Here is a 13,419-nt window from a genome sequence, read left to right on the forward strand (position 1 = left end):
AGGGGAAGAGGCATTAAGTTTTATTAGTGATGTTATAGCAGTAACCAGATGTGTTAATAGCAGCTTATTTCGGGTCCATCAATCCTTTGAGAACACAGAGAGGATCACGGCTGTCATTCTCCAACTGCCTACATCTGAATACATTCCACTACCATGGAAACTACAAAGGAAGGAAAAAACATATTTATTCTGGGATTCATTTACTAGGATACTTAAGCACCCTCTCTTCTGTAGAGCCCCAGAGCAGTAATAAGTGCTAGGGGCTGCTATGTTTCCTGGCAAGCGCTCCCATCCGCTGAGGATCCTTAGAAGGATAGTGGATTGGTTCTGGAGCCCTCATAAAAGGAGGGGATGGTCCCAGGGAGTGGAAAATGTGTGGCCCAAAACCTGGGGGTGGGGGTGGGGGGCAATACCAGGTGGGGGTAGCAGGGTAATTGTTCACCACAGCTGGAGGACCACTAGGGGGTAGGTTGAAGTAGTTGGCAGAGGCTTCTTCTTCTGCAGCAGCAGGAGGAGGAAGAGCTCCTGGGAGCCTTGGAATGGGCTCAAGCTTGATTCTAGTATCTGTGGTTCCATCCTTCTCCTTTTCTTTTCCTCTGGCTGCCTGGGACCTTCCCCATTTCACGTTGAGCCTGCAGCCATTAACAACCAACTTATTAAAGGAACTCTTGGCAGCCACTTCTGCAGCGTGCCTTGTGGCAAACTGGATGAAGCACACTGCTGTTTCTGTACAACAGTGATGGTCTGGATCTCTCCAAACTGGTAGAAGTGATTCTTCAGATCAGTCTCAGTAATGGTATCACCCAGACCACCAACATACAGTGTGGAAATAGTCTTGTCCTCTGGTGGGTCCAGATGTGGCATTGTTGAAGCCTACTTTAAGAGTTTATCTGCCACAGGGTCATTGATTCCATAAGGTCTTTAATGTTCTGATCAGCAAGGGGGTCATCTGGACCTGTTGGTTTTTCATGTCTGTATGGACATTCCTCTCCTCTCTTACATTCTCCTTTCACCCAGAAGGAGCAAAGGTGTGGTCGCTTCCTTTTGTAGTAGGGGTGGTCTGGGCCAGTTTGAGCAGCATGTCACTGGTGGATGTGGCTTTCCCCAACATGCCAACTGGCCACATTCCATCAGAGTTGGAAATCTCTCTCTCCATATTTTGTGTGTAGTACTCTTTGTTGACATTGGACTTTGGCATGTCATCCTTAAAATGTAGTCCTACATCACAAACCTGGAGGGGCAGGCCATACTTTAGGTCTAAGAGGCAAGTCTGAAAGCAATTCTTCAATTTACTGCAGGTATGGCACACTTCAGTCTTCTTGAAACGCATGAGGACCCTGGGGCACCAGTGAAACACTGTGAATGGCGTGGCACAAATTTTGCATTCCTTCCCATACTTTTCTTTGGTCATTTGTATATATGGGTTTTCTCCAAAACACATCTGGCACAGAATAGGGAAGTCCTCATCCTTCCAGTTCAGCCTGTTGTTAAGTGTTGGAACCTAGAGAGGTCACCATCTTGAAAGCATCTGGAGGCAGCAGCAGCTTTCGAGTTGGGAGAGGACTGCCACCTCCTCTATTTCTTTGCATTGATCACTTAGGAAGGCTTTCTTATCTCTCCTTGCTATTCTGTGGAATCTGCATTCAAATGGCTATATCTTTCCTTATCTCCTTTGCCTTTCACGTCTCTTCTTTTCTCAGCTATTTGTAAGGCCTCCTCAGACAACCATTTTGCCTTTGTGCATTTCTTTTTCTTGGGAATGGTCTTGATCCCTGTCTCCTACACACTGTCACAAACTTCCCTCCATAGTTCTTCAGGCACTCTGTCTATCATATCTGATCCCTTGAATCTATTTGTCACTTCTGCTGTATTTGATTTAGGTCATACCTGAATGGTCTAGTGGTTTTCCCTACTTTCTTCAATTTAAGTCTGAATTTGGCAATAAGGAGTTCATGATCTGAGCCAGTCTTCTCCTGGTCTTGTTTTTGCTGACTGTATAGAGCTTCTCCATCTTTGGCTGCAAAGAATATAATCAATCTGATTTTGCATTGACCATCTGGTGATGTCTATGTGTAGAGTCTTCTCTTGTGTTGGAAGGGAGTGTTTGCTATGATCCATGCACTCTCAGGGCAAAACTCTGTTAGCCTTTGCCCTGCTTCATTCTGTACTCCAAGGCCAGATTTGCTTGTTATTCCAGGTGTTTCTTGACTTTCTACTTTTGCATTCCAGTCCCCTATAATGAAAAGGACATCTTTTTTGGGTGTTAGTTCTAGAAGATCTTGTAGGGCTTCATAGAACTGTTCCACTTCAGCTTCTTCAGCATTACTTGTTGGGGCATGGACTTGGATTACTGTGATATTGAATGGTTTGCCTTGGAAATGAACAGAGAGCATTCTGTCATTTTTGAGGTTGTACCCAAGTACTGCATTTTGGACTCTTTGTTGACTATGAGGGCTACTCCATTTCTTCTACTGCATTCCTGCCCACAGTAGTAGATATAATGGTCATCTGAATTAAATTCACCCATTCCAGTCCATTTTAGTTCACTGATTCCTCAAATGTCCATGTTCACTCTTGCCATCTCCTGTTTGACCACTTCTAATTTACCTTGATTCATGGACGTAACATTCCAGGTTCCTATGCAATACTGTTCTTTACAGCAGTGGACTTTACTTCCATGACCTGTCACATCCACAACTGGGCTTTGTTTTCACTTTGGCTCTGTCTATTCAGTCTTTCTGGATCTATTTCTTCACTCTTCTCCAGTAGTATATTCAGCACCTACTGACCTGGGGAGTTCATCTTTCAACGTCATATCTTTTTGCCTTTTCATACTGTTCATGGAGTTCTCAAGGCAAGAATACTGAAGTGGTTTGCCATTCCCTTCTCCAGTGGACCATGTTTTATCAGAACTCTCCATCATGACCTGTCCATCTTGGATGGCCCTACCTGGCATGGCTCATAGTTTCATTGAAACATCAATGAGGAGAATGGGAAAAGAGGAATATTTCTGAGTTAGACATGGTATGGGATGGTTTTGTGTCAATTTCCTAGTTATAAAGAGGGATTTGTTTTGATAGTTCATGTTTTGTGGTAGAAAGAAACGAAGAGATGGCCAGAATCCAGAACTCCCCAAACTATGAATACACTGTTTAAGTCCCTATGGTTTCTATACCCAGATAATAAGGAGAATGAAGTATTAGTTGCTCAGTCAGGTCTGACTCCTTGTGACCCCATGGACTATAGCCGGCCAGGCTCATCTGACCATGGAATTCTCCAGGAAAGAATACTGGAATGGGTAGCCATTCTCTTCTCTTCTCTTCTCCAGGGGATCTTTGCGACCCAGGGATCAAACCCAGCTCTCCTGTATTACAGGCATATTCTTTTCCATCTGAGCCCCTAGGGAAGCCCTAATAATGAGAATAAGTTCAACCAAACTGACCAAAGTTTACTATCAAGCTGACTTTGCTCCCCCTACTCCAATGGGAAGTCTTTGTGCAGCAACCAAAAAGTAGCCCTGGTGGTCCACGGTCTTTACTAGAGCCAGGCTCCTTGGGCCCTTTTTCTCTTGACCAGCACTGTCAAGGCTTCCATATTTATGGTGAGAAGAAGCAAAGAAAAACTATAAAAAAATGCAAAGCAAGTGCATAGGAGGGTAGGTATTAACTCAAATTGGCTATACTTGTTTTTGTATTCTGTTTTGTATTGTGCCTAGTTATGGATGGGGCTGTCCCAACCCAGGGATTGAACCCAGGTCTCCTGCATTGCAGGTGGATTCTATACTGTTTGAGCCACCAAGGAAGCCAGAAGAGAGTGTGGGGGTGAGATGACACAAGCCATGTTCATATGGAAGGTCAGCTCTCTTTTCAACGCAAAGATAGGTGGAGGAGGAGAAGTAGATGTCCAGAGAATTTGTCTAACAGAGCTGTTAACAATCTTTGGTTATACAAAGGGAGGCCCAGAACTGGGTTTGGAAGGAGGGGCAGAGTAAAGAAAAATATGAGCCAGTTTATGAAGGACTAAAGCCTGAATCAGTAGAAAGAACAAAGAACAATAACTTGAATAAGAATATCTGTTATTTGGGCTTCCCTGGTGGCTCAGTGGTAAAGAATCTGCCTACCAGTGCAGGAGACATGGGTTTGATTCCTGATCAGAGAAGATCCCACATACCACAAAGCAACTAAACTCATGCTCTGCAACTATTAAGTTTGTGCTATAGACCCTGGGAGCTTCAGCTACTGAAGCCCATGGGCCCTAGAAGCCCATGCTCCACAACAAGATAAGTCACCGCAATAAGAAGCCTGCACATCACAACTAGAGAGTAGCCTCTGCTCACCACAATGATCTCTCACTAGAGATTAAAAAAAAAAAATGGCCACACAGTAACAAAGACCCAGCATGGTTAAAAATAAAAAATAAATAAACTTAGAAAAAAGAATATCTGCTATTTAATTCTAAATTGTGACATTAACAGCTTCCTTCTTCTTTTAATGTTTAATAAAGTCTGTTACATTCACCAAGACTTTATGATGGTGGCTTTGGGAGTGGGCATAGATAAATGGAATGGATAACTTCCACATCTGGGAGAAAAAATATGAAATAACGATGGACCATTCAAAACAGCAAGACAGACAATCCATGTAACTGGGAATTAGGCTAATCTTATCATTAAATTTTAAAAGATGGGACAACTCACTCTAGTTTGTCGGGTAAATGGTAACAAAATTGTTAAGGAACCTGGAAAACATGCAGTTCATGGGACTCAATCCTCTGGAGCATGGAGCAGAGCAGACAAAGGTAGGGAAAATATCTAATGGGCAAACGGAGAGTTCCAAGCACACACTGGCACCGCATCTTCAAGGAGGAGCAAAGAAATGCAATTCTCTTGTATGCCCTGAAGGGTAGAGATGGAAATATTTGGTGGATAGCAAAAGTGACAACTATCATGGGTTCACTGACTGAGAAAATTCCTTGGACTATTGAGAAATCAGTGCAGAAACAGTAGGGGTTATGTGAGTTGGCAGATACTACTACAAAATCCTCCTTAACCAATCACTGTACATTTTTCAGCCTATTATACACTCCTCCAAAATGCCCTGTGAAGTAGGATTCCTGTTCCTTCATTGCCTTGTACCCTGACTGCCATAGAAACAAGATAATTTACCTATCTAGGTATCTTTGAGATGTAGTGAAAAAAGGAGCTTTCTTACATCCTTCAGATATATATAAAATGCTCTGAAGTTTAACAAGCTTATTTATAAGTATTGTCTCATTTTATACTTGAAATGATCCCATGAAATGTGATTACTATCTTTTATATATAGGAAATGTCTCTGACAGAGGTGAAAGATCCATAGAGACAGAGTGAGTTAACAACTTTCATGAGTTTTTACTGTTGTGTGTGTGTGTGTGTGTGTGCTCCATCGTGTCCAACTCTTTATGATTCCATGGACTGTAACCCACCAGGCTCCTCTATCCATGGAATTTTCCAGGCAAGAATACTGGAGTGGGTTGCATTTCCTACTCCAGGGATCTTTCTGACCCAGGAATCAAACCCACATCTCTTGTGTCTCCTGCATTGGCAGGCGGGTTCTTTACCCCTGAGCCACTTGGAAAGCCCTGGCTTTCACTGTTAATCAGATCCCATACCAGGTTCCAGTGGCACAGCTCTGAAAAACGTCAGATTCTCTGCCATTTGACCTTCCCTGTTCTGTGGTCATAGGGGCCATTTTTGGGAGGGGAGAGTGAGAAAATCTGACAGAACTTTCATAGCCTCAACCAGTGCTAAAGCTGATGGGTTTCTGGAACAGCTACTTCCTGGGTACTTGTGGATTCTCCATGCTAGGGTCTAATGAGGAGGGTCTTGGTACCTGAAAGCGCGAGTCCAGTAAGTCTTATCTGGGCTTTATTTTTCACTTGGCTCTCCAAGTGGGAGGATTCCTGGGAGTAACTGATTCTAGAATACAAGGGAGCAACTGATTCCAGAATACAAGCATAGTGGTTGCTCTGGGAAAATATCTTACCAGATCAACTAACCAAATCTCTAATCTGAAAATCTGCATAGGAAATGATTGCAAAGTTCACCAGGTCACATGTGGCTCCCTGAGATCTAGAAGCAAACAGAGGAAACTTTTTTCTCTTTTCTTTTTTTGCAAATCTTGTCTAGGTCCTAAATGGAGAACTAGTTTTCTATCTTCAGGGCTTTATCCAAAGATATTCACAGATCAAAGAGTGCCAGGAGAAGAAAAAACATCAACCAGGGAAAAATTGCTTGGGTAGAAGAATCTCTCTTCTCATGTTTATCAATCTCTGTGCTCCCCCATTTCCCAGGAAGAGTCATAGAGGAGGACCACCAAGATAGAATTCACTCCTATTGTACAGGTGAGGGGTTTCCCAGGAGGTGCTAGTGGTAAAGAACCCACCTATCAAAGAAGGAGACATGAGCCGTGGGTTCGATCCTTGGGTTGGGAAGATACCCTAGAGAAGGGTATGGCAACCCACTCCAGTATTTTCCCCTGGAGAAGCCCATGGACAGAGCAGCCTGGGGGGCTACATACAGTCCATAGGGTCGCACAGAGTTGGACATGACTGAAGCAACTTAGCACGCATGCAGGTACAGGTGAGACTCCAAATGAGGCTCAGGCACTTCAGGGGCCCATATTGACTGGCCAATCATCTGCAGAGCTGGGGTTCCACCCTGAGAGCCTTGCTCAGGGGACTTGCTGAAAGCATGCCATTTGGATGGTCTGGTTGTGCATCCTGGATCTGCCTCTAGCATCCATGTGACCTTGGCAAATTTCTCACCTTTTCACTGATTCAATTCAGGGTGGGAACCAAAATAGGGATAATAATAACAGAACTTACATGCCAGGTAATACATAGTAATCTATCAGTAATGTTAACTACTACTCTTACTGCTGTTGCTGCTATTGTTGTTATTTTATTGCACAGACAGCATCTCAGCACCAAGTTTCCAAAATAAAATCATTCTAATTTCTGAAAGACGTTCCACTTCCAGAAAAAGCATAGAGAGCCACAAGAAGTTAACTGTCATCCATTTTCCCTGTATGGTAGAAAATAGACATTTCAGGACACAACAACTGTCCCACAGGAGAAGAAGCCTAGAGGAAGAACCTGGACTTTTGTGCCCAAGTTCTAAATCTAGGCTCTACCCTTCACCATCTTCGTGAGCTTGGCAGGCTTTCAACCTCTCCAAGCCTGATTTCCTCATCTATAGGCCAGGGACAATATATAAACCCAAATATTTTACACAGATGAGAAATAATATATGCAAAAAGCCTTGTATGGTGCCTGGCTCATGGTAGGTTCTCAATAAATTATAACTAGTATTTCAGTTCTTACTATTCCATCTGATCAATGGCTAATCTATGTGATTCATGACATAGAAGTTCACATTTATGCACACACACTTACACATTCCCCTCTTGGACTTAGGATGGCAATGTTTGGGGTGTGATCTTCTCTTGGCAGGAATTGGTCCAGATATTTATTTTAAAAGCAACAAAGGATAGATGAAGGAACTGACACAGAAGAGCAAAACAGAAGAATAACTATAATGCCTAATGATTATATTGCACTCTTCGGTTTACAAAACATAAAATTCACCAGAATTGCCTCAAGTCACATTTTAAACAGTGATTTAAATCAGCACATCAAATAAGACTATATTTCAAGCCAGAATCTCTCACTGTAGAAGATAAGCAATTTCACAAATGTTCTGTCTTTGTCTCTTGATTAATTGTATCCCTAGATAATTGGGCAAGGATTACAGTTTGTACCACTGGACTTCCATCCAAGTGCCAGTCTTTCCCAGTAAATCCTAAACTAAACCACAAACTCAAAGCCCCTTAAGTAAACAGACAGTGGTTAATCACCCAACTATAATCCACTGGTATTTTACCTTACTTTAAACTTTGTTACAGAACTGATCTCAGATAATAAATACATGAGACATTTAAAAAAATAAAACTTGTAAAAATTGATTCCTAATCATTATATTATCTCCTGGACTATTGTCATTCTTTAAAGTAAATTCAGATTAACACTAGCATACATTGATTTTTTAAATCTAAATTGCATGTTCCTCTAACAACATTCAAAACACGGGACCAAGTTTTATATGATTATTTAAGCCTGTTGGAGAGCTTAAGTGAGCAGCATTTATGAGTGACCCCAATCTGCACTGAAAAGGTCTTATTACTTTTAGTGCTTTATATTATTTTATGTGGTGCCCCAGGAACTAAATGGTCCACTTTACACATGTATTACTTGAGGCCATGCCTTCCTTCATCTCCTACACCAGACCAAAACAAAATTTCTGGGGGAATCTTATGTGTTTGGGCAAGATTAAGGATGAGATATTGTTCATAGGCAAGTTCTGATTATTATAATGGTGCCTAGAACAGAGTTCAGCACAAAATAATAGATACAATAAATACTGATTAGTAATATTTATATACACTAATGGAGGGAACTGGGACACAGTTAACCAAAGTTTATGAGTATCTGACATTGCCACATTAGATGTTTCTATCCTATCTCCAAGGTCTTCCCCAAAGTCTCACCAGGTAAAGAATTTACCTGCAATGCAGGAGACGCAGGAGACATGGATTCCCTCCCTGGGTTGGGAACATCCCTTGCAGGGGGAAATGGCAACCCACTCTAGCATTCTTGGCAGAAAAGTCCCATGGTCAGAGGAGCCTGGAGGACTACAATCCAAAGTGTCACAAAAGAGTTGGACGTGACTGAGCATGTATCCTATCTCCAAGCAACTTTCTTCACCATTTGGGGAATTCTCTATGTGCCTCAAGGAAAGGTGGCCCATTATCTGCAGAGACAGATTCTGATTAGTCTAGATTAGGAGCTGGCAGAATTTCTTACAGGATTAGATAGCAAATATTTTAGATTTTGTATACCAAGACACAAAATCAAAGATTTTACTGAAATTTTTATATAACCACTTACAAAGGCAAAAGTCATCCTTATCTCCTAGGCCACATAGAAGGTGGCTAGCTGGATTTGGCCTGTGCAGCAAAGTTTGCAGATTTTAGGCCATCATGGCTTAGACCATCATGACAATCACATGCTCTTTACTGGTCAGAAGTCTTGGCTTCAGCCCATAGAACACAGCATTTCCCTGAGAACAGTTATTGGTCTGAAGATGGGCCCTTGAGTTGAGTTGACCCAATAAGACCAAAGAGAAGAACCTAATTCTACGGTTGGGAGAATAATTCTTTCTCTCTTTTGCTTTCTCTCTTTCACTTTCTTTTTTTTTTTTTTTTTTAATTTTTTTATTAGTTGGAGGCTAATTACTTCACAACATTTCAGTGGGTTTTGTCATACATTGATATGAATCAGCCATAGATTTACACTTATTCCCCATCCCGATCCCCCCTCCCATCTCCCTCTCCACCCGATTCCTCTGGGTCTTCCCAGTGCACCAGGCCCGAGCACTTGTCTCATGCATCCCACCTGGGCTGGTGATCTGTTTCACCATAGATAGTATACATGCTGTTCTTTTGAAATATCCCACCCTCACATTCTCCCACAGAGTTCAAAAGTCTGTTCTGTATTTCTGTGTCTCTTTTTCTGTTTTGCATATAGGGTTATCGTTACCATCTTTCTAAATTCCATATATATGTGTTAGTATGCTGTAATGTTCTTTATCTTTCTGGCTTACTTCACTCTGTATAATGGGCTCCAGTTTCATCCATCTCATTAGGACTGGTTCAAATGAATTCTTTTTAATGGCTGAGTAATATTCCATGGTGTATATGTACCACAGCTTCCTTATCCATTCATCTGCTGATGGGCATCTAGGTTGCTTCCATGTCCTGGCTATTATAAACAGTGCTGCGATGAACATTGGGGTGCACGTGTCTCTTTCAGATCTGGTTTCCTCAGTGTGTATGCCCAGAAGTGGGATTGCTGGGTCATATGGCAGTTCTATTTCCAGTTTTTTAAGGAATCTCCACACTGTTCTCCATAGTGGCTGTACTAGTTTGCATTCCCACCAACAGTGTAAGAGGGTTCCCTTTTCTCCACACCCTCTCCAGCATTTATTGCTTGTAGACTTTTGGATAGCAGCCATCCTGACTGGCGTGTAATGGTACCTCATTGTGGTTTTGATTTGCATTTCTCTGATAATGAGTGATGTTGAGCATCTTTTCATGTGTTTGTTAGCCATCTGTATGTCTTCTTTGGAGAAATGTCTGTTTAGTTCTTTGGCCCATTTTTTGATTGGGTCATTTATTTTTCTGGAATTGAGCTGCAGGAGTTGCTTGTATATTTTTGAGATTAATCCTTTGTCTGTTTCTTCATTTGCTATTATTTTCTCCCAATCTGAGGGCTGTCTTTTCACCTTACTTATAGTTTCCTTTGTAGTGCAAAAGCTTTTAAGTTTCATTAGGTCCCATTTGTTTAGTTTTGCTTTTATTTCCAATATTCTGGGAGGTGGGTCATAGAGGATCTTGCTGTGATTTATGTCGGAGAGTGTTTTGCCTATGTTCTCCTCTAGGAGTTTTATAGTTTCTGGTCTTACATTTAGATCTTTAATCCATTTTGAGTTTATTTTTGTGTATGGTGTTAGAAAGTGTTCTAGTTTCATTCTTTTACAAGTGGTTGACCAGTTTTCCCAGCACCACTTGTTAAAGAGGTTGTCTTTTTTCCATTGTATATCCTTGCCTCCTTTGTCAAAGATAAGGTGTCCATAGGTTCGTGGATTTATCTCTGGGCTTTCTATTCTGTTCCATTGATCTATATTTCTGTCTTTGTGCCAGTACCATACTGTCTTGATGACTGTGGCTTTGTAGTAGAGTCTGAAGTCAGGCAGGTTGATTCCTCCAGTTCCATTCTTCTTTCTCAAGATTACTTTGGCTATTCGAGGTTTTTTGTATTTCCATACAAATTGTGAAATTCTTTGGTCTAGTTCTGTGAAAAATACCGTTGGTAGCTTGATAGGGATTGCATTGAATCTATAGATTGCTTTGGGTAGAATAGCCATTTTGACAATATTGATTCTTCCAATCCATGAACACGGTATGTTTCTCCATCTGTTTGTGTCCTCTTTGATTTCTTTCATCAGTGTTTTATAGTTTTCTATGTATAGGTCTTTTGTTTCTTTAGGTAGATATACTCCTAAGTATTTTATTCTTTTTGTTGCAATGGTGAATGGTATTGTTTCCTTAATTTCTCTTTCTGTTTTTTCATTGTTAGTATATAGGAATGCAAGGGATTTCTGTGTGTTAATTTTATATCCTGCAACTTTACTATATTCATTGACTAGTTCTAGTAATTTTCTGGTAGAGTCTTTAGGGTTTTCTATATAGAGGATCATCACCCTAATTCCAAAACCAGACAAAGATGCCACAAAAAAAGAAAACTACAGGCCAATATCACTGATGAACATAGATGCAAAAATCCTTAACAAAATTCTAGCAAACAGAATCCAACAACATATTAAAAAAATCATACACCACGACCAAGTGGGCTTTATCCCAGGAATGCAAGGATTCTTTAATATCCGCAAATCAATCAATGTAATACACCACATTAACAAATTGAAAGATAAAAACCATATGATTATCTCAATAGATGCAGAGAAAGCCTTTGACAAAATTCAACACTCATTTATGATTAAAACTCTCCAAAAAGCAGGAATAGAAGGAACATACCTCAACATAATAAAAGCTATATATGACAAACCCACAGCAAGCATCACCCTCAATGGTGAAAAATTGAAAGCATTTCCCCTGAAATCAGGAACAAGACAAGGGTGCCCACTCTCACCACTACTGTTCAACATAGTGTTGGAAGTTTTGGCCACAGCAATCAGAGCAGAAAAAGAAGTAAAAGGAATCCAGATAGGAAAAGAAGAAGTGAAACTCTCTTTCACTTTCTCTTCCTCCCTTTCCTTCTACTTCCATATCTATTACTGGAGACCAACAAGTAAGAATACTGTAACACTTGTTGCTGAGAGTCAATCTGTGATGATTACAAATAGCACAGGGAGCTCAGCTTGGTGCTCTGTGGTGACCTAGATGGGTGGGATGGGGGTTGGGGTTGGAAGGGAGGTCCAAGAGGGAGGGCTTCCCTCTTGTCATAAAGCAATGTTGTTGCTTTACAGGATCACTTTAAAAAAAATAAAGTGATCCTTAAAAAAAAAAAAGAAAAGAAAAGCCAAACTAAGAAAAAGCATCCACATGGAGAAGGACAGAACTGAGAGAATTACATAGAAGAGATCTAACCCTGATCATAGATAACCTGGAGTCCATCCTACTTTAGCATTTTCTTACATAAAATAGTACATGCACACATTGTTTAGGCAAATTTAATTTGGGTTGACTGTTTCCAGAAAAACATCTACTTCTGCTTTATTGACTATGTCAAAGCATTTGACTCTGTGGATCGCAACAACCTGTGGAAAATTCTTCAACAGATGGGAATACCAGACCACAGGACCTGCCTCCTGAGAAATCTGTATACAGGTCAAGAAGCAACAGTTAGAACTGGACATGGAACAAAAGACTGGTTCCAAATTGGGAAAGGAATACATCAAGGCTGTATTTTGTCACCCTGCTTATTTAACTTATATGCAGAGGCAGAGTACATCATGCAAAATGACAGGCTAGATGAAACACAAGCTGGAATCAAGATTGCCGGGAGAAATATCAATAATCTCAGATATGCAGATGACACCACCCTTATGGCAGAAAGTGAATAAGAACTAAAGAACCTCTTGATGAAGTGAAGGAGGAGAGTGAAAAACTTGGCTTAAAACTCAACATTCAGAAAACTAAGATCATGGCATCTGGTCCCATCACTTCATGGGAAATAGATGGGGAAACAACGGAAACAGTGACAGACTTTCTGTTTTGGGGTTCAAAAATCACTGCAGATGGTGACTGCAGCCATGAAATTAAAAGATGCTTGCTCCTTGGAAGAAAATTTATGACCAACCTAGACAGCATATTAAAAAGCAGAGACATTACTTTGCCAACAAAGGACCATCTAGTCAAAGCTATGGTTTTTCCAGTAGTCACATATAGATGTGAGAGTTGGACTATAAAGAAAGCTGAGTGCTGAAGAATTAATGCTTTTGAACTGTGGTGTTGGAGAAGACTCTTGAGAGTTCCTTGGACAGCAAGGAGATCCAACCAGTCCATCCTAAAGGAGATCAATCCTGATTATACCTTGGAAGGACTGATGTTGAAGCTGAAACTCCAATACTTTTGGCCACCTGATGCGAAGAGCTGACTCATTGGAAAAGACCCTGATGCTGGGAAAGATTGAAAGCAGGAGGAGAAGGAGACAACAGAGGGTGAGATGGTTGGATGGTATCACCAACTCAATGGACATGAGTTTGAGTAGGCTCTGGGAGTTGGTGATGGACAAGGAAGC

The 13,419-nt window shown here is 41.1% G+C and overlaps 1 pseudogene; it reads right to left on the bottom strand.

The window, feature by feature from the left end:
- Positions 1 to 256: 256 nt before the first annotated feature.
- LOC122443277 lies at positions 257 to 1,517 on the bottom strand (annotated as a pseudogene).
- Between the last annotated feature and the right edge of the window lie 11,902 nt (positions 1,518 to 13,419).

The sequence above is a fragment of the Cervus canadensis genome, chromosome 6, assembly GCF_019320065.1.
Source record: "Cervus canadensis isolate Bull #8, Minnesota chromosome 6, ASM1932006v1, whole genome shotgun sequence".
Classification (NCBI taxonomy): domain Eukaryota; kingdom Metazoa; phylum Chordata; class Mammalia; order Artiodactyla; family Cervidae; genus Cervus; species Cervus canadensis.